Source organism: Scyliorhinus torazame, chromosome 11 (genome assembly GCF_047496885.1).
Source record: "Scyliorhinus torazame isolate Kashiwa2021f chromosome 11, sScyTor2.1, whole genome shotgun sequence".
In the NCBI taxonomy this organism is placed as follows: Eukaryota; Metazoa; Chordata; class Chondrichthyes; order Carcharhiniformes; family Scyliorhinidae; genus Scyliorhinus; species Scyliorhinus torazame.
In genome coordinates, this window is record NC_092717.1 from 224065949 (window position 1) to 224086923 (window position 20975).

A 20975-nucleotide genomic window follows, 5' to 3' on the forward strand; every position below is an offset into this window, starting at 1 on the left:
AACAAGACAAAAACGAGCAGCTGCAGGTTGGCTGTGTATTTACCTATGGAAAGGCCAGACAAGATCGATACCAGCAACCATCAGCATAACAAAACACCAGCCATCTGCATACTAATGAGCAATCCCCGGGAACAATAAGCAACATTTAGACACACAAAGCAAAACCAGACTCTTCGGCGCCAGCAGAAGCCTACACAAAAGGAGGTGAACGAGCACCTCAAGACCACCCATCGATCAGGGAACTGCTCCAGCATTGGAGAAAATCGAACCAAGCGATTGGGACAAAGTCCAATCACTTGGAACTAGGTACAGGGTCCACCCCGAAAGGCGGGAAGCCCCTGGGGACTATAAGAATTAAGCCCCAAGTTCAAATCGCGCTCTTCTCCTCTTCTCCACCGCTTCTCCAGCTCTTCACTCTTCAGCAGCTGATCGAAACTGTAAGTCTTACTTCAACGCTCGCTACGAGATAGGCGCTCCAATCTGTACCAACTTCGAATCCCGCAGGCTCAGAACCCCAACGAAAGGCCATTTGTTTCCCTGACCTGGTGAGCCAGTTCCAAGTTAAGTATAGGCCTGTTAGTTGTAGAAGTAGCTTAAACGTAGAATTTGTGCATGAGTAGTGATTACTGTGTATAATAAATGTGCTTTGATTTAAACCTTACTAATCGGTGTATTGGATTATTGATCATTACTCGGACTTGAACCTCGTGACGGTATCATGAAGATACCTGGCGACTCTAGAGCAAAGGTAATAAAACAGAGCAATTAAACTAAGGCAAAGTTAGCAACACAAGGAGTTAGGAGGGCTAAAAGGGGGTCATGAAAAGTCCTTGGCAAACGAGATTAAGGAGAATCCCAAGGCATTTTAGACATGTATAAAGAGCAAGAGGATAGCCAGGGAAAGCGTTTGCCCACTTGAGGACAGAGGAGGGAATCAATGCATGGAGCAGAAAAAATGGGTAAGGTACTAAATGAGTGCTTTGCATTAGTATTCACCAAAGAGAAGGACTTGTTGGATGATGAGTCTAGGGAAGAGTGTAAATATTCATGGTCATGTCAATATCAAAAAGGAAGAGGTGTTGTGAGTCTTAAAAGCATTAAAGTAGATAAGTCCCTGATGGGATCTGCCCCAGAATACTGAGGGGCAATGGAGGAAAGTGCTGGAGTCTTGACAGAAATCTTTGCATCCTCATTGGCTACAGTTGAGGTCCCAGAAGATTCGAGAATAGCCAATGTTGTTCCTTTGTTTAAGAAGGATAGCAGGGATAATCTAGGAAGTTATAAACCGGGTGGGCCTTGCGTCACTGGTAGGGAAATTATTGGAAAAGATTTGTGAGGACAGGATTTACTCACATTTGGAAACAAATGGACTTAATAGCGATAGGCAGCATGGTTTTGTGAAGGAATGTTGTGTCTCACTAAATTGATCAAGTTTCTCGAGGAGTGGCAAACATGATTGAAGGAAGGGCAGTAGATGTCTCAATGGACTTCAGTAAAGCCTTTGACAAGGCAGACTTGCGCAAAAGGTGAAGTCACACGGAATCAGAGGTGAGCTGGCAAGCTGGATACAGAACTGACTCGGTCACAGAAGGCGGAGAGTAGCGGTGGTAGGGTGCTTTTCTGAATGGAAGGCTGTGAGTAATTGTATTCTACAGGGATTAGTACTCGACCTTTGTTGTTCGTAGTATATATAAATGATTTGGAGAAAAATTGTAGCTGGTCTGATTAGTAAGTTTGTGGATGACACAAAGATTGGTGGAGTTGGGGATAGTGGAGAGGATTGTCAGGGGATACACGGCAGGATATAGATCGGGTGGAAGTTTGGGCGGAGAAATAGCAGATGGAGTTTAATCTGGACAAATTTGAGGTAATGCATTTTTGAAGGTCTAATATAAGTGGGAATTATACAGTAAATGGCAGAACCCTTAGGAGTACTAACAGGCAGAGAGCTCTGGGTGTACAGGTCGGGGCATTAAGTATAAAATTGTCAAGTCATGTTGCAGCTGTATAGAACCGTAGGCACATTTGGAACAGTGCGTACAATTCTGGTCGCTGCACTACTAGAAAACTCATGAATGCTTTGGAGAGGGTACAGAAGAGGTTTACCAGAATGTTGCTTGGATAAACTTGGAATGTTTTCACTGGAATGACGCAGGTTAAGGGGCGAACCTGATAGACGTTTACAAAATTGAGTGGCATTGACAGAGTGGATAGTCAGACACTTTATCCCAGTGTGGAAAAGTCAATTACTAGGGAACATAGGTTTACGGTGCGAGGGGAAAGTTTAAAGGAGATGTTTCCACACAAAGCGTGGCGAGTGCCTGGAACCCGCTGCCAGGGGAGGTTGTGGAAGCAGATAGGATATTGGTGTTTAAGAGACATCTTGATGAATATATGATGGGAATAGAGGTATACGGAGAACGTTTTAGTTTTGACAGAATCATGATCGGTGCAGGCTTGTAGGGCTATTCTTTGTTAATACTTGGATTAGGCAGGTTGTCTTAGAAGGAAATGTGGCTAGGGTTGTATCCACTCGTGTTTGTAAGAGTAAGAGGCGATTTGATTGAAGCAGACATGAACCTAAGGAGTCTTGTCAGGGTGGATGTGGAAAGGATGTTTTCTCCTTGAGAAAGAATCTAGAATGAGGTGTCACTATTTAAAGATAAGCGGTCACCCATTTAAGTTGGAGATCAGCAAGTTTTTCTCAAAAGGCTCGTGGGTGTTTGGAACTTTCTTCCTCAAAAGACACAGGAAGCAGAGTCTTAAAATTTTTTTATGACCGAGGTCGATATATTCTTGATAAGAAAGGTTCCGGAGACAGACGGAATGCGGAGTTGAGGTTCCATGCAGATTTTAAATGGCAGAGCAAGCTTGAGTAGGCTGAGTGGTCTACTCCTACTTTGTATGTCTTGAGGGTTTGGGGGTGGGGAAATCTCATCTGAAAGATGGTACCTATGACAATGCAGCATTCGCATGGTACCGCACAGCATTGTAAACTGGGATTGTTGCGCTCAAGTCCTGAAACAACCTTCTGACTCGGGCAAGAGTGTTACCAACTGAGTCACAACTGACACTAGTCCAACATTCTCTTGGAAGAACTGTTTATGTTTTACCATCTAGTTTTAAAAAAAAAACAAAACTTTTGCTAAAGTATATTCTGCATGCACTGGCCCCCATCTGGGTTATTATTGGAGTCAATTTGTTATCGTGTGTGGATCTAGATGATGAATATTGACATGGTATTTTATCCTGAGGACCACTTGCAGGTAATCCAATTCTTGTATTTATCAACGTGTACTTTCCATCAGGAGACACTGAATAACAACCAGAAGCAAAAACCTAAGCTCAATTCTTTCTCTCCTCCCTAATGCAGATGTAGTGGGAGTTTACCAGCATCAACATTTCCAGTGCCACACTCATGGAAACTAGTTATCTCAGTGCAAAGGCGATCAAAATCAATCTTTCTGGATTTGGTGTCAATTAATCCATTTGAAAGCTAGACTAGAATTAATGTTTATCTTTTAAGACATCGTAATTGCACCGTTTGCAGACACACGGCCTGCCTCTATGTTAAACCAGGATTTTTAAGGATATTACTGCAACAGATATATACCATAACCCAGGTTTTAATAACATTACTGTAACAAAAATTTCCTCCATTTATCTCACAGCCTTCACCATTCACCCCCCTGTATTGAGCATCTACAAGGTGCACTGCAGCATTTTGCAACAGGTTTTTTCAAACCCACAGCCTTAAGACAAACAGGACAACAGATACCTGAGAGCTACACCACCTGCAAGTTCCCCTCCAAATCAAACACCATCCTGAATTGGAAATATATTACTGTGTCTTCATCTTCACGAGATCAATTTCTTCGAACTCTCCACTTAACAGCACTGGGTGTATCAACAACCCACAAACTCCAGCAATTCAAAAAGATAGCTCATCACCTGAAGGGCAATTAGGATGAGCAATAAATGCTGACCTTACCAGCAACGGATACCCACATTGTTTGAATGGAAACAAGTCACTCAAGTTGCAAACGTCGGTACCAATTAAATTAATTTTTTGAAGCAGTAATCATGTTGCTTCCAGCATAATTTGAATTGTGATCCGCGTGAAAATTTATTGGTGTCAATGTATCTGAACTTAATACAATTGGAAATCAGAAATGATGAGCAGAAAAACAGAAAATGCTGGAGATGTTCAGCAGGTTTGACAGCATCTCAGTGAGAAACAGAATTAACTTTTCATGTCTGATCTTTCATCAAACATTTCAAAACGTGAAATTGCTAGATTTTTATTTGGCATGGTTGAATTACTGAACCAAGACAATCATTCGCTACTCCTCAGATAATGAAGTAGTCCATGCCCAAATGCTGCAAGACCTGGATAATATCCAGACATGGGCTGACAAGTGGCAAGTTACATTTGTGTCATACAAGTGCCAGGCAATGACCATCTCCGACAAGAGAGGATCTAACCACCACCCCATGACATTCAGTGGCACTAACATCGCTGAATTCCCCACAATCAAAATCCTGGGGGTTACCATTGATCAGAAACTGAACTGGACTAGCCACATTAATACTGTGGCTACCAGGGCAGGTCAATGGGTAGGAATCCTACGGTGAGTAACTCACCTGACTCCCCAAAGCCAGACCACTATGTGCAAGGCACAAGGGTCAGGAGTGTAATGGAATACTCTCCACTTGCCTGGATGAGTGCAGCTCCAACAACACTCAAGAAGCTCAACACCATCCAGGACAAAGCCCGCTTGATTGCTCCCCCTTCCACAAATATTCAAACCCTCCACGACCGCCTAACAGTGGCAGCCTTGTGTACTATTTACATGATGCACTGCAGTAACTCACCAATGTTCCTTACGCAACACCTTCCAAACGCAAGACCACTACCATCTAGAAGGACAAGAGTAGCAGATACCTGGGAACCCCACCACCTGGTTCCCCTCCAAGTCACTCACCACCCGACTTGGAAACATATCGCTGCTCCTTCACAGTCACTGTAGCAAAATCCTGGAACTGCCTCCCTAACAGCACAGGGGGTGTACCTACACCTCAAGGACTGCAGCGGTTCAAGAAGGCAACTCCCCACCACCTTCTGAAGGGCAACTAGGGATGGTCAAGAAATGATGGACTCACCAGCGACGCCCACATCCCGTAAATGAATAAAAAAAAGATCTTGACCAGCTTTGATCTAACTGAATGGTGGAGCAGGCCTGAGGGGCTGAAATTCCTCCTCTTGTTTCTATGTTCCTATACTCATATGAGAATTATTTTGTAAGAAAATTGGTTTACTCAATTATTGTTCAACTTTGCCTTGTGTTAAGTACTAATTACTTAAGAGTGGCTACTTTTGATTAGTATATTGTCGAAAAGGGATGTCATTAAAAATGTTTGTAATCTTTTATCACCCTTTTCCTTAACAAATTTGGAGGTTTATTATACTTTCTCTCTGACCGAGGGCCGAAATTAGTAGTTATTTTAACTGTATTGGTTTCAACTAAGTGACAACAAAAAAAAACTTTTGAAATGTTAACTTTAATTCTGCAAGTTACCTTCTGCTCGAATTGAAAGATTGTTTCCACATTTCCCAGCATGATATCCTTGATTTCCGCACTAAAAGACAGTGAGAGCTAGAGATTTTCAGGGTGGTAGGATGGTCGATTCAAGCAAAACAATCCATTCAACTTAGTCACAGTCATAATAACACACAAGGAGTTCATTCGGTTCATCAGGTCCATGCTGACTCTCTGTCAGCCAATTCCATGCACCTAGGCTCTTCCTGTAGACCTGCAGGTTTCTTTTTCTCAAGTGCCCACCCGATTTCCTTTTGAAATTGTTGACCATCTCCACTTCTGCCACCTTCGCAGGCAATGCTTTCTGTATAAAAGAAAAAGTTCTTCCTCACATCTCTTGCGCTGTGTCCCCAGTGCTTGCGCATCAGCTTTATAACAGTGTGTTCTTTCATGAGATATGGGTGTCCCTGGCAAGGCCAGCATTTGTTGTCCATCCCTAATTACCCTTGAACTGAGTGGCTTGCTTGGCCATTTGAGAGTCAACCATATTGCTGCGGGTTTGGAGTCACATAAATGGCCAGACTTGCGTAAGGATCGCAGATTTCATTTACTAAAGAACATCAGTGAACCAGATGGGTTTTAATGACAATTGATGATGGTTCCATGATCACCAGCATTGAGACTAGATTTCTATTGCAGATTTTGAATTCAGTTAATTCAAATTCTACCAGCTGCTGTGGGAAGGGATTACTTGTCCAGTGATATTACTTACTTTCTCTCTCTCGCTCTCTCGCTCCTCTTCCCCCTCTCTCTCTTCTGCCCCCTCTCTCTCTTCTCCCCCCGCCCCCATTTTGCTCTTCTCCCCCCTCTCTTCTCTCTCCCTCTCTCTTCTCTCTCCCTCTCTCTTCTCTCTCCCTCTCTCTTCTCTCTCCCTTTCCCTGCCAACTCCTCCTCCTCTGTACCCCCCCCATGCGAATAGCTTTTCTTTGTCTACCATATCAAAATTTGCCATATTCATGTCCATCTCTATAAAATTTCCCCTCGATCTCCAGTACATTCTGCTTATCAATTTTCCCTATCTGTTACCTCCCGCTCCTACTTCCACTGATATTTTGTCAGTATCCTTTTCCTTTGTAAATACTGATACAAGTATGTATTCTAGCCTTACTCTGCACCTCTTAAGCATACATCACCTTCAATCTCGCCTGCTAAGTATTTTGTACCCTCTTAATTTTGATTTGTCATAACCTCCTTAAAGTTATAGAGTCATAGAATTTTACAGCTCAGAAGAGGCCCATCGTGTCTGCATCGGTCATCAAGCACCTATCTATTCTAATCCCATTTTCCAATGCCCATTGTTCTGTTTTAGATTTTACTGTCAGTCTCTGGTTTCACTTTACTCTGGTTAGAATCTCTTTCACAGAAGTGTTACGGGACGGAAAGAGACCATTCAGTGCATCATGCATGCACCGGCTCGGCAAATCTACATTATGACTTACTTTGATTCCGTTGAATTTAGCCCTCTTCCAATTTAGAATAAATTCTGCATTAGATTGGAACTTGCTCTTCTCCATTACTAACCTAAACCTTATAATTTGATGATACCTCTTTTTTATTTATTTAAATATTTTATTGAAAATTTTTGGTCAACCATCACAGTACATTGTGTATCCTTTACACAATAATATAACCGTATAAATAACAATGACCTGTTTTATAAACAAAGAATAAATAATATATAACAAAAACGAAAACTAAAACTAAATGGCAACTGCCTTGTCTCAGATAAACACTCTCCAAAAATATGATTTAACAGTCCAATATACAATTATTTATAGCAACGACCTATACATATTATACATATATATTAACAACCCTGAGAGTCCTTCTGGTTTCTCCCCCCCTCCCCCCCCCCTGGGCTGCTGCTGCTACCTTCTTCTTTTCCATTCCCTCTATCTTTCTGTGAGGTATTCGACGAGCGGTTGCCACCGCCTGGTGAACCCTTGAGCCGATCCCCTTAGGACGAACTTAATCCGTTCCAGCTTTATAAACCCTGCCATGTCATTTATCCAGGTCTCCACACCCGGGGGCTTGGCTTCCTTCCACATCAACAGTATCCTGCGCCGGGCTACTAGGGACACAAAGGCCAAAACATCGGCCTCTCTCGCCTCCTGTACTCCCGGCTCTTGTGCAACCCCAAATATAGTCAACCCCCAGCTTGGTTCGACCTGGACCCCCACTACTTTCGAAAGCACCTTTGTCACCCCCACCCAGAACCCCTGTAGTGCCAGACATGACCAGAACATGCGGGTGTGATTCGTTGGGCTTCTCGAGCATCTCGCACACCTATCCTCTACCCCCAAAAATTTATTGAGCCGTGCTCCAGTCATATGCGCCCTGTGTAACACCTTAAATTGAATCAGGCTTAGCCTGGCACACGAGGACGATGAGTTTACCCTACTTAGGGCATCCGCCCACATCCCCTCCTCAATCTCCTCCCCCAGCTCTTCTTCCCATTTCCTTTTCAGCTCATCTACCATAATCTCCCCCTCGTCCCTCATTTCCCTATATATATCTGACACCTTACCGTCCCCCACCCATGTCTTTGAGATCACTCTGTCCTGCACCTCATGCGTCGGGAGCTGCGGGAATTCCCTCACCTGTTGCCTCGCAAAAGCCCTCAGTTGCATATACCGGAATGCATTCCCTTGGGGCAACCCATATTTCTCGGTCAGCGCTCCCAGACTTGCGAACTTCCCATCCACAAACAGATCTTTCAGTTGCGTTACTCCTGCTCTTTGCCATATTCCAAATCCCCCATCCATTCTCCCCGGGGCAAACCTATGGTTATTTCTTATCGGGGACCCCACCAAGGCTCCCGTCTTTCCCCTATGCCGTCTCCACTGTCCCCAAATTTTCAAAGTCGCCACCACCACTGGGCTTGTGGTGTATTTCTTCGGTGAGAACGGCAATGGGGCCGTCACCATAGCTTGTAGGCTAGTCCCCCTACAGGACGCCCTCTCCAATCTCTTCCACGCCGCTCCCTCCTCTTCTCCCACCCACTTACTCACCATTGAGATATTGGCAGCCCAGTAGTACTCACTTAGACTCGGTAGCGCCAGCCCCCCCCCTATCCCTACTACGCTGTAAGAATCCCTTCCTCACTCTCGGGGTCTTCCTGGCCCACACAAAACTCATGATACTCTTTTCGATCCTTTTGAAAAAAGCCTTCGTGATCACCACCGGGAGGCACTGAAACACAAAGAGGAATCTCGGGAGGACTACCATTTTAACCGCCTGCACCCTCCCTGCCAGTGACAGGGATACCATGTCCCATCTCTTGAAGTCCTCCATTTGTTCCACCAATCGTGTTAAATTTAACCTATGCAATGTACCCCAATTCTTGGCTATCTGGATCCCCAAGTAACGAAAGTCCCTTGTTACCTTCCTCAGCGGAAAGTCCTCTATTTCTCTGCTCTGCTCCCCTGGATGCACCACAAACAACTCACTTTTCCCCATGTTCAGTTTGTATCCTGAGAATTCTCCAAACTCCCGAAGTGTCCGCATTATCTCTGGCATCCCCTCCGCCGGGTCCGCTACATATAACAACAAATCATCCGCATACAGAGATACCCGGTGTTCTTCTCCTCCTCTAAGTACTCCCCTCCACTTCTTGGAACCCCTCAATGCTATTGCCAGGGGCTCAATCGCCAGTGCAAACAATAATGGGGACAGAGGGCATCCCTGCCTTGTCCCTCTATGGAGCCGAAAGTATGCAGATCCCCGTCCATTCGTGACCACACTCGCCACTGGGGCCCTATACAACAGCTGCACCCATCCAACATATTGATCTCCAAAACCAAATCTCCTCAGCACCTCCCACAGATAACCCCACTCCACTCTATCAAATGCTTTCTCGGCATCCATCGCCACCACTATCTCCGCTTCCCCCTCTGGTGGGGGCATCATCATTACCCCTAGCAGCCTCCGTATATTCGTATTCAGCTGTCTCCCCTTCACAAACCCAGTTTGGTCCTCATGGACCACCCTCGGGACACAATCCTCTATCCTCATTGCCATTACCTTGGCCAGAATCTTAGCGTCTACATTTAGGAGGGAAATAGGTCTATAGGACCCGCATTGCAGCGGGTCCTTTTCCTTCTTTAGGAGAAGCGATATCGTTGCCTCAGACATAGTCGGGGGCAGCTGTCCCCTTTCCTTTGCTTCATTAAAGGTCCTCATCAGTAGCGGGGTGAGCAAGTCCACATATTTCCTGTAAAATTCAACTGGGAATCCATCCGGTCCCGGAGCCTTCCCCGCCTGCATGCTCCTAATTCCTTTCACTACTTCCTCTATTTCAATCTGTGCTCCCAGTCCCACCCTTTCCTGCTCCCCCACCTTGGGAAATTCCAGCCGGTCCAGAAAGCCCATCATTCTCTCCCTCCCATCCGGGGGTTGAGCTTCGTATAATTTTTTATAAAATGCCTTGAACACTCCATTCACCCTCTCCACTCCCCGCTCCATCTCTCCTTCCTCATCCCTCACTCCCCCTATTTCCCTCGCTGCTCCCCTTTTCCTCAATTGGTGGGCCAGCAACCTGCTCGCCTTCTCCCCATATTCGTACTGTACACCCTGTGCCTTCCTCCACTGTGCCTCTGCAGTACCCGTTGTCAGCAGGTCAAATTCTACGTGTAGCCTTTGCCTTTCCCTGTACAGTCCCTCCTCCGGTGCCTCCGCATATTGCCTGTCCACCCTCAGAAGTTCTTGCAGCAACCGCTCCCGTTCCCTACTCTCCTGCTTTCCTTTATGTGCCCTTATTGATATCAGCTCCCCTCTAACCACTGCCTTCAGCGCCTCCCAGACCACTCCCACCTGGACCTCCCCATTATCATTGAGTTCCAAGTACTTTTCAATGCACCCCCTCACCCTTAGACACACCCCCTCACCTGCCATTAGTCCCATGTCCATTCTCCAGGGTGGGCGCCCTTCTGTTTCCTCCCCTATCTCCAAGTCCACCCAATGTGGAGCGTGATCCGAAATGGCTATAGCCGTATACTCCGTTCCCCTCACCTTCGGGATCAACGCCCTTCCCAAAACAAAAAAGTCTATTCGCGAATAGACTTTGTGGACATAGGAGAAAAACAAAAACTCCTTACTCCTAGGTCTGCTAAATCTCCACGGGTCTACTCCTCCCATCTGCTCCATAAAATCTTTAAGCACCTTGGCTGCTGCCGGCCTCCTTCCAGTCCTGGACCTCGACCTGTCCAGCCCTGGTTCCAACACCGTATTGAAATCTCCCCCCATTACCAACTTTCCCACCTCTAGGTCCGGGATGCGTCCTAGCTTACGCCTCATAAAATTGGCATCATCCCAGTTCGGGGCATATACGTTTACCAAAACCACCGTCTCCCCCTGTAGTTTGCCACTCACCATCACGTATCTGCCTCCGCTATCTGCCACTATAGTCTTTGCCTCAAACATTACCCGCTTCCCCACTAATATAGCCACCCCCCTATTTTTCGCATCTAGCCCCGAATGGAACACCTGCCCCACCCAACCTTTGCGTAGTATCACCTGGCCTCTCAGTTTCAAGTGCGTTTCCTGTAACATAACCACGTCTGCCTTAAGTTTCTTAAGGTGTGCGAGTACCCGTGCCCTCTTTATCGGCCCGTTCAGCCCTCTCACGTTCCACGTGATCAGCCGGGTTTGGGGGCTTTTTACCCCCCCCCCTTGTCGATTAGCCATCCCCTTTTTCCAGCTCCTCACCCGGTTCCCACGCAGCTGTGTCCCCCCCCAGGCGGTGCCCCCCCCCCGCCCATCCCACCCCGTACCATCTCCCCCCTCTCCCCAGCAGCAGCAGCAGCCCAATAGTTCCCCCCCTCCCACCCCCCCCCCCCCCCCTCTAGATCCCCCACTAGCGTAGTTACACCCCCCATGTTGCTCCCAGAAGTCAGCAAACTCTGGCTGACCTCGGCTTCCCCCCGTGACCTCGGCTCGCACCGTGTGACGCCCCCTCCTTCCTGCTTCCCTATTCCCGCCATGATTATCATAGCGCGGGAACCGAGCCTGCGCTTCCCCCTTGACCCCGCCCCCAATGGTCAACGCCCCATCTCCTCCACCTCCTTTCCTCCCCCCACCACCTCCTGTAGAAGAGAGAAAAGTTACCACATCGCAGGATTAATAACATAAAACTCCTCTTTTCCCCCTTTTTACCCCCCTCTTCGCCCCCCATACTCGTTGTTTCAAACGTTCTTTTTTTTAATAACCCGCTCATTCCAATTTTTCTTCCACGATAAAAGTCCACGCCTCATCCGCCGTCTCAAAGTAGTGGTGCCTCCCTTGATATGTGACCCACAGTCTTGCCAGTTGCAGCATTCCATTTTGTGAAGCACCGCCTTGGCCCGATTAAAGCTCGCCCTCCTTCTCGCCACCTCCGCACTCCAGTCTTGGTATACGCGGATCACCGCGTTCTCCCACTTACTGCTCCGAGTTTTCTTTGCCCATCTAAGGACCATCTCTCTATCCTTAAAACGGAGGAATCTCACCACTATGGCTCGAGGAATTTCTCCTGCTCTCGGTCCTCGCGCCATCACTCGGTATGCTCCCTCCACCTCCAGCGGACCCGCCGGGGCCTCCGCTCCCATTAACGAGTGCAGCATCGTGCTCACATATGCCCCGACGTCCGCTCCCTCCGCACCTTCAGGAAGACCAAGAATCCTTAGGTTGTTCCTCCTCGCGTTGTTCTCCAGTGCCTCCAGCCTTTCCACACACCGTTTATGGTGTGCTTCGTGCATCTCCGTCTTCACCACCAGGCTCTATGTCGTCCTCATTCTCGGCAGCCTTTGCCTTCACGACCCAAAGCTCTCGCTCCTGGGTCTTTTGCTCCTCCTTTAGCCCTTCGATCGCCTGTAATATCGACGCTAACAGCTCCTCCTTCATTTCCTTTTTGAGTTCTTCCACGCAGCGTTTCAAAAACTCGTGTTGTTCAGGGCCCCATATTAAACTGCCACCTTCCGACGCCATCTTGGTTTTTGCTTGCCTTCCTTGCCGCTGCTCTAAAGGATCCACCGCAATCCGGCCACCTTCCTCTCCTTTTTTCATCCGTATCCAGGGGAGATTCCCTTCTGGTTCACCGCACAGTACTTTTAGCCGTTAAAATTGCCGTTGGGGCTCTTATTAAGAGCCCAAAAGTCCGTTCCACCGGGAGCTGCCGAAACGTGCGACTCAGCTGGTCATCGCCGCACCCGGAAGTCTTGATGATACCTCTTACCCAACCGTTCCCTCACTGACACTTGGCCCACTTGGCTTCCCATTATTCCCTGGCACCTGATCTGGCAATGCCTCTCTTCGAGTGGGCCAAGAGCTGCGCTCTGAAAGCTAGTGATTTGAAACAAATCTGGTGGGCTTTAACCTGGTGGTGCAAGACTTCTTACTTTGCCCACCCCAGTCCAACGTCGGCCTCTCCACATCAAGAATATATTGTCACGGAAATTCTTCAGAAAGTATTATCAGAAATTCTTCGCCCTTCACGATATTACTATCCCAGATGATATTTGCATAATTAAAGTACCCCGGCATTGCTACTTTACGGTTCTTGCACATCTCTGTGATTTCCCTTCAGGTTTGCTCCTCTATATCGTTTCACTAATTGAAGGCCTATAGAAAACCCGACTTAGGTGATTTTTGTGAGGGCCATGAAGAGTCCACGTGTTTGTTGAGTCAAACAAAGTAACTTCCAACAACAACAATATTTACACAGCACCAGTAGTACACTACTGGCTCTCTCTGGTCGGTACTAAACTGGCCAGCTCTATTTATACAGCTGAAAGTTTAACGATTGCTTTGCCCCCTTATCGGGAGAACTCATTCCCCAAAATACATCATTGGGTAACTAATTGTCCCCAGCCAATAGGATTAGGCAGGTTACAACAGTGATCATTGAATTTCTACACTGTTCCCATCTGTACAGCCCTTTGGCCATTGATGCCATTGTCTGGCCTGTACTCCTTCAGGTTAGCGTCATTCCCAGCAATCTCCAATGTAGAGTAATTGTTTGAGAGTGGCACACACCCTGAATACTCCTGTACTTCCTGCTGCTTTCTACTATTCCGGGTGGCCACTTGTTTACTAACCTGAATTCTTACTGCATGTGAGTGACTATTAGCTGGAATGCAGAATCCAGGAAACACAAATCCTCCTTGATGTGCTGCAGTCGCCCTCAAGGCCGCTTGAGTTTAGAAATACAGACCTTGAGCTGGTACAGCTGCAGACACTTAATACAAGTGTGGTCCACCAAGACATGTGAAGTGTCCAGGCGTTCCCACCTGACACAGGAGATGAAAGCAACAGGTAGGTCTCAGCTGCATTAAAAAAAAACTTTATTCCTCATTAAACAAAGTACTAACTAGATTTTAAGCTTTTAATTTTAATATTTTTATATGCTCTGAATATATACTCTTGTAAATAGTTACTTAACTCTTCTGACAGTTTGTTTTTCATCTTACACCTGAGGCTCAGGCAAACTATTACGCTGCTCTACCCAAACTCTTTCAGATATTCGCTCCTCAGCTTGGCGCTCTGAAAACCCATCCTACCTGTTGCTCAGTTAAGTCACTCCTTTTTGAGTTGATTTGTTCCCTCTGTGCTTTCAGTCTCCCACGGAGTTCCCACTTTTACCTGTGGCTCTCGGCACTGTTTTCTCCCAGACCTGAGCTCTCTTGTATTCCTGCTGACTGCTTGCTTTTGTTTAAAATTAAAGCAAATTACAGCGGATGCTGGAATCTGAAACAAAAGCAGGAAACGCTGGACAATCTCAGCAGGTCTGACAGCATCTGTGGAGAGAGAACAGAGCTAATGTTTCAAGTCTGGATGTCATCAAGGTTTGAAACGTTAGCTCCGTTCTCTCGACAGATGCTGTCAGATCTGCTGAGATTGTCCAGCATTTTCTGTTTCTGCTGCCTTTTATTTGCTGGACTCTGACACTGTTTTACCCTCAGGCTCACTCTCTCCTTGACTCCCACTGTCTACCTGTCACTGCTTTTACCTGTGGGTCTCTAGCACTCTTTTCCCTCAAGTTTTCTCCTTCTTGGATAGCTTATTGTAAATTGGTTGACTTACAGTGGCAGTGTGAATAAAACACTTGTAATTTACTTGTCTCCCACACCTTTTTAAAAATAAATTTAGAGTACCCATTATTTTTTCCAAATCGGGCAATTTAGTGTGGCCAATCCACCTAACCTGCACATCTTTGGGTTGTGGGGTGAAACCCACGCAGACACTGGGAGAACGTGCAAACTCCACACGGACAGTGACCCTGGGCCGGGATTCGAACCCGGGTCCTCAGCGCCGCAGTCCCAGTGCTATCCACTGTGCCACATGCCGCCCTTTGTCTCCCATATCTTAATTGTTTTCTGCCTGAGATTGATTCTACCTCTAGTGCCCATATACTTTGATTATATTTGTAACTGTTCGATTTTCTTCAGATTTTCCTGCACTCCATTTATTGGACTATTGAAGGTATAGGAAGGCTGAAGTACATGAGACCCGCACAGGAAGTCATGCTACAAGGGGATAGCCCTCGACTGGATGGCTGTACGAGAAATAGTAAATTGGGCATTTACTTAGGCGGTTTGCGTTTCCTTGGTTGATGCTAAATATTTAACAGTAAATTGCTAACTACAGATGAATGAGAATTCTTCAATGGGGCATGTGCAATCGCAATCACTTAAGAGATGACAGATAGATAAATTCCCTTGGGGCTAGCCATTAAGTTATATGCTTACACTCAGGAAATCCAAAACCCAGCATTCCAGTTGGGTGAGTAAAAGCTAATCTTGCATGCAGATTTGCAAAGTTACACCAAGATATGTGTGACAGTCATGCACTTTGTGGATGGAGTGCTGCTTTCATGTACAGATGTCAATGAGACATAGTAGACTTAGCTAGAATGCTCATAATAAAGTAACACCCACATAATATTGTGCTAGAATATCATATGTAATTAACTTTTAGGGAAGTATTCATCGACAAATGAACTTGGCACCATTTCCCCCAATGCAGCTGTTGCAATAGTATTTTTGATTATGTTGCAGCAATGAAACTTCAGAAAGACTGAAGTACTTTGGAATGACCTGATGGCATGAAGGCAGTATATAAATGCAAGTTTGTTGTCTTTTTCCTGCCATTTTCATTCTCTCCCTCAGCCCTCACTTGCCCCTAGATAGAGACTATTTGACCCGTTATGCATTTGTTAGTTCAACTGGACACAACCATTTTCATCTAATTTTCCTGTTTTCCCCTTCCTTTTATTCTTTTCTAATATCCAATTTCCTTTTAAAGAGTTGGTTCATTAAATTTGTAGCAAGGCAGGCTGTATTCTAAGAAAATCCTTTTAGTATTTGAAAAAAAAATCTGTCTAAAATGTGCAGGTTAGGCAGGGTTACGAGGATAGGGTGGACAGTGGGCCTAGGTAGCATGCTCTTTCGGAGGGTTGGTGCAGATTTGATGGGGCCGAATTACCACCACTTGTCCTGCAGGGATTCTATGCAAATAAATGTGAAAAGACTTAACTTTAAATCCTCAGGTTATCACTTTGAGAGACCAGTGAAGAGAGCAGAGGCTGGAAGACATGAGGAAATTGGTTGAAACTGGAAGTTATCAGTAGATTAGAAACCGGGAGACTGTGGTACTTGTATTCAAAAGGGGTGACTAAAATGCAGCTGACAACAGATCAGTTAGTTGTGCTTTCATTTCATGTAAAATAACATAATTAATTATCAGAAGTTACAGAGTTTAGGTTTGGGACTCACAGATTACCCAAAATAGGTCGAATTCATGTGATTTTAAAGTAGTTTATTAAGAAACAATGGTTTAAATGTATGCATAAGTTAAGAATATAGAAAATGCGGGGGCAGCACGGTGGTGCAGTGGTTAGCACCGCTGCCTCACGTCGCTGAGGTCCCAGGTTCGATCCCAGCTCTGGGGCACTCTCCGTGTGGAGTTTGCACATTCTCCCCGTGTTTGCGTGCGTTTCACCTCCACAATCCAAAGATGTGCAGTGTAGTTGTATTGGCCACACTAAATTGCCCCTTAATTGGAAAAAATGAATTGGACACTCTAAATTTAAAAAATAAACAGAAAAAGCAGACAACCCATGACAGGGGAGAGCGGTTTACTGATCCTGGAGAATAGGCAAGCAGATGTAGTTGGTCCCTGCAGCTGGAGGTGGCAGTCTATTGTCTGTCTGTCAGCATTATCCTCTTTTCTCTTTGTTCTTTGCCTTCTCGAGAATGGCTGAGATGTTACGAAGCTCCCTTCTGGTCTTTTTCTGCTTGGTAAGGACTGCAGGCAGCATATATCACTACGAGCAAAACTCTTCCCCCTCCAAAATTAATCATTTTCCTCTTGAGCCTGCTTTATCTTTTTTACTTGGTTTGTATAGATTATGAATGTGCTTGAAGCATGTCCTTGCCAGAGATAACTATCAGGTCCTGTGTTTTTCAGACGGCATGCCTATTTAGAAGTTTTCTTCATAAGATTTCTAAAAATACATGAATTCAGATTTTATATGGCATTTACATAGTAAGTTCTTACAGGATCGAAGGATGTCTGTACTGGTTGGAGGAGTAGTGAGATGAAGTGTGACAGTGGTACTAAGTGGAATTACTCAGCCTGGTGCTCAAATCATTGCTGTCTCTAATTTGAATCAATGTGAAATGATTCAGTGGAGGTAATACTAAATTAGAGTCAGTGGAAAGTTCAGAAATTAAAGTATAAATCGGATTAAGTATGTAGTTGAACAGAACAACGATGGACTAAATTTAACGTTATAAAATACAGTTAGTCTCTCAAAAGGGATAACTTTGAGACTGAGGCCGTGCCGAAGTTTGAGTTGGACAGTTCAGGATAAGTTGGGTGTCAAGGGTTAGTTGAAACCAATCCCTGCTGGATTAGCCAACTATAAGCATAATAAGTGATTTAATTGTGGAATAGTTAGGCCTGCATCTTTCTGTTAATTTGTGGTTATTTGGAAGATGTTTGGCATTTGAGTTGACAAATTTCTTTGTGTTGATTGACACCATGACACCATTGAACCTGATTAGATAACTGCTGTTGAAGTGAATTTGCACCAATCGGTGGCAAGTGCCTGAGTAACATCAATAATGAAGGCAATACAAAATATTTAAAGGTGAGTGGAACAGAAATTAAAAATGTAATCCAAATCAAAAGGCCTAGGTATTGAGTAGGCATGTTTGAAGGTAGTAGGTTTCATGAACATTTTAGTTGTGGAACTTCTCGTTCAGAAAGTGAGCCTGTATAAAGGAATGAATCAGAACAATGTAGATTAGAAGAGGAGGAAACTGCATGAGTTTGAAGTTGATAGAGACAGAGAAACAGTGACGAGGTGAGGCAGAAGATGTGGAGATCTTAAACTGACATATTTGTGGAGAAATGCCTGTGAAGCTCGAGCTCGTGGCAGCTTGGCCGGAAAGTGAATGCGTAACTACTACAAGGGGCTTTGCCATTCATTGAAGACCAATTTCTCGCAATCGTTCTAGATGATTTAAGAACCTGATTACATGATCCTTAATTACATGATTATTTGGTCCTTAAGAAAGTCCTGAGTGATTCTCCCATCTGCAGGGGGCTAGCAGGGCCCTGGAGTGCTTCTCGCAGCTCTGGCTGTGGATACGGGCCCCATACTTCGGGTCGGGAGTCCGCGCATGCGCACGGCAGCGGCCGCCCATGGGGCATGCCGGACTCGGACCGCCACCAAAATGTAGGGCCCCCCGAGATCGCGTGCGCCCACAGCTCCATGACGCCCACAGCTCCGTGACGCCCGATCGCTCCTCTGGCTGTCCATGCATACAAAAAGTTATTACTGCAGTTGCTGTAATTGAGAGATGAACAGGAAATGCTGAAAATGCACAGGTTAGTTATAAAGTTTCTGATATAAAATTGGAAAATATTGTTTTTGAGCAGCATTAAAACAAAATAGCAAGAAAGCAAAAGGCGATAATATGTACGGGGTGAAGGGAGCCCGATCTTTCATTCTTTTCCTCTTTACATTGGTGTTTATCATGCCTAAATCCTGAACTTTTCTGTGTCTCCATTGCTTGTCCTGATGAGTATTTTTTTTCAAGGAATACCTATGATCAAGACATTGCGATTCAGTCTATATCACAGTTTTATTAACTCCTGCATCCTGCTATTACATTCAGTATGCATAAGATAGTGCTGTTATTTTCATCTTAAAAGAACAAAGCCAAACAAGTTAGGGAGGAGGACTTGAACCATTGAACCAGCGTGCTTCCATGTGACAGTCTTGAATTCATAACAACCTCATCAAATATGAAATATTATTCCCTTCGTAAATAGCTCCTTACAAAAATTCAATTTGTCAAGCATGACCAGCCATGTTCAAAAATCTCGAACCAGTTCCTGACTAACCCTCATGTTCACTCATTTCACTCTGAAATGTATGTTCTAGAAATCTTGTTGCAGCTAAAGCGTATCTACCCTGTAATTTCCAAGCGTTTTCTTTTACACATGGGGTAACATTTATTACCTGTGCACTCTTTTTGGAAAATTCTGGTTGGGGCATCCATTATGTCCTCCTGACCTCTAATATTCTAGGATGAGAACCATCTGGGTCTGGTTTCCTTTTGCACGTGTTTGATTTACTTTTTTTAATACAACATCGGTTGAATATTTCTCTTCAATCTCCTTTCATGGAGCCTCAATTTTACTTTAGTATTTAAAAAAAAAAACCTGAACCAAAATACTCATTGAGCATTTCTACCATTCCTTCCTAATCAACTATAAAATGGTGCTCCATTATCTCTAAGTGGCCGTATGCTTTCTTTGTTTACTAATGTGCTTATTCTGACATCTCTCTTTCAGTGTTACTTTGTTTTTCTCTTGTGAACCTAATAGACGTATAGGCATATTTGCCAACCGTTTTTGTATGTTATTGCTTTTATGTCCTGCTTGTTTACTCTGAAACAAATCTTGCCTTTCGTTCTTCCTTTGTTGCCTATGAACCTTTGTTATCTCAATCACAGTTGAAGCCCTTCTACATTGAATATGATACACTCCCTAAATTGCTTACAGATGTCGCCCTCAAATGCTGACCCCATATTTATTGGTCTACAGTGTACTTCCAATCTCATAAAAACATCCTTTATTTCTTAGCTCATTTATCACTTGTATTAGCTTTCAGGATGTGATTCAAGTACTTGTGTGATTTTTTTTTTTTTTTTTGGATTTTGGAAAGCAGAGGAATAAACATTCTCACAGACTATTATGGTTTCAACTATAAACTATCAAACTGATTTATTAAAAGAAACATTGGTAGTGGCAATAGATAACAGAATTATTGAATGATTTTTCAGGGCTTTAGATCATAGAAAAATAACACATGCAATACATTTGTAACTATTGTTGATTTAACTCTTGCCCATGTATACTTGTTATGACCTATGGATCTCATCAAGCTCATGCACATGAACTTCCCGAATCCCCTTCTGTTCTTCTATAACTCCTTTTGCTGCATAACCTCTCTCTTAAATCTTCCCTTGATTTGAAATTTTGTCCAATCAAAACCTAACATTGTGTTTTAGGTCAAACCTTTGCATTTACTAGTTTAAACTTTCACCTGTAGTTTGGTGCCAGGGACATTCATGTCAATTTGGTTGTAATTTTTGTATGGGAATCAGATTTTCCATGTGGTGGAAACAAAATTAGTTGTTAAGGTAGAATTGTAATTGAGCTCAATGTGCACTGGTATAAGTTTCCACGCAGTTGTGAAAATGGCAGTTACGAGAAGCCTGATGATGAGAAACGGGAAATCTGAAATAAGAACAAAAAATGCTGAAATATATGCCGTCAGTCATAACCCGCGAGGAGAAATGTAGGATTCACCATTTGTTCTGTGGGCCTTTGTGCATGTTGAAGGTTGAACATGGTATGCCAGTGTGTGCGAGCCCACGTGCAAGAAATATCTTTTAGTGGTCTTCTATTCCATGGATATTGTAAGGTGAGAGACATTTGTGGCGACTAGGGGCTTTTCACAGTAGCTTCATTTGAAGCCTACTTGTGACAATAAGTGATTTTCATTTCATTTCATTTTTACTTATTTTGAACTGACAAAAAAAGTTTCATATGTTTTGGTCTTCAGGTTTCTTCTTGCCACTGGATGGCACTGTGTAACCAGCTTGAATGCTGCATTTCAGTGCCAGCTCCAACCATGTACTTGTTTAAGCCTGGCAGGAAAAGAGGATTGAAACTTAAAAGTACTGCCCCTGGTTGTAGTTCACAGAACCTCATCTGAATCCTACTACCAGCTATTTGTGGATTCAGCAATAATGTTTATATATTTTCAGATAGAGGAAGGGAATCAATGAACCACCTACAGGCATCCAGAGTGGTGACTTA

General features: G+C 44.5%; 1 protein-coding gene across 1 annotated transcript in view; it reads left to right on the top strand.

Annotated features, from left to right (window-relative positions):
• The window catches only part of vapal (VAMP (vesicle-associated membrane protein)-associated protein A, like), a 152180-nt gene that overhangs the window by 93876 nt on the left and 37329 nt on the right, over positions 1-20975 (top strand). The gene's annotated exons all lie outside the window — the stretch shown is intronic.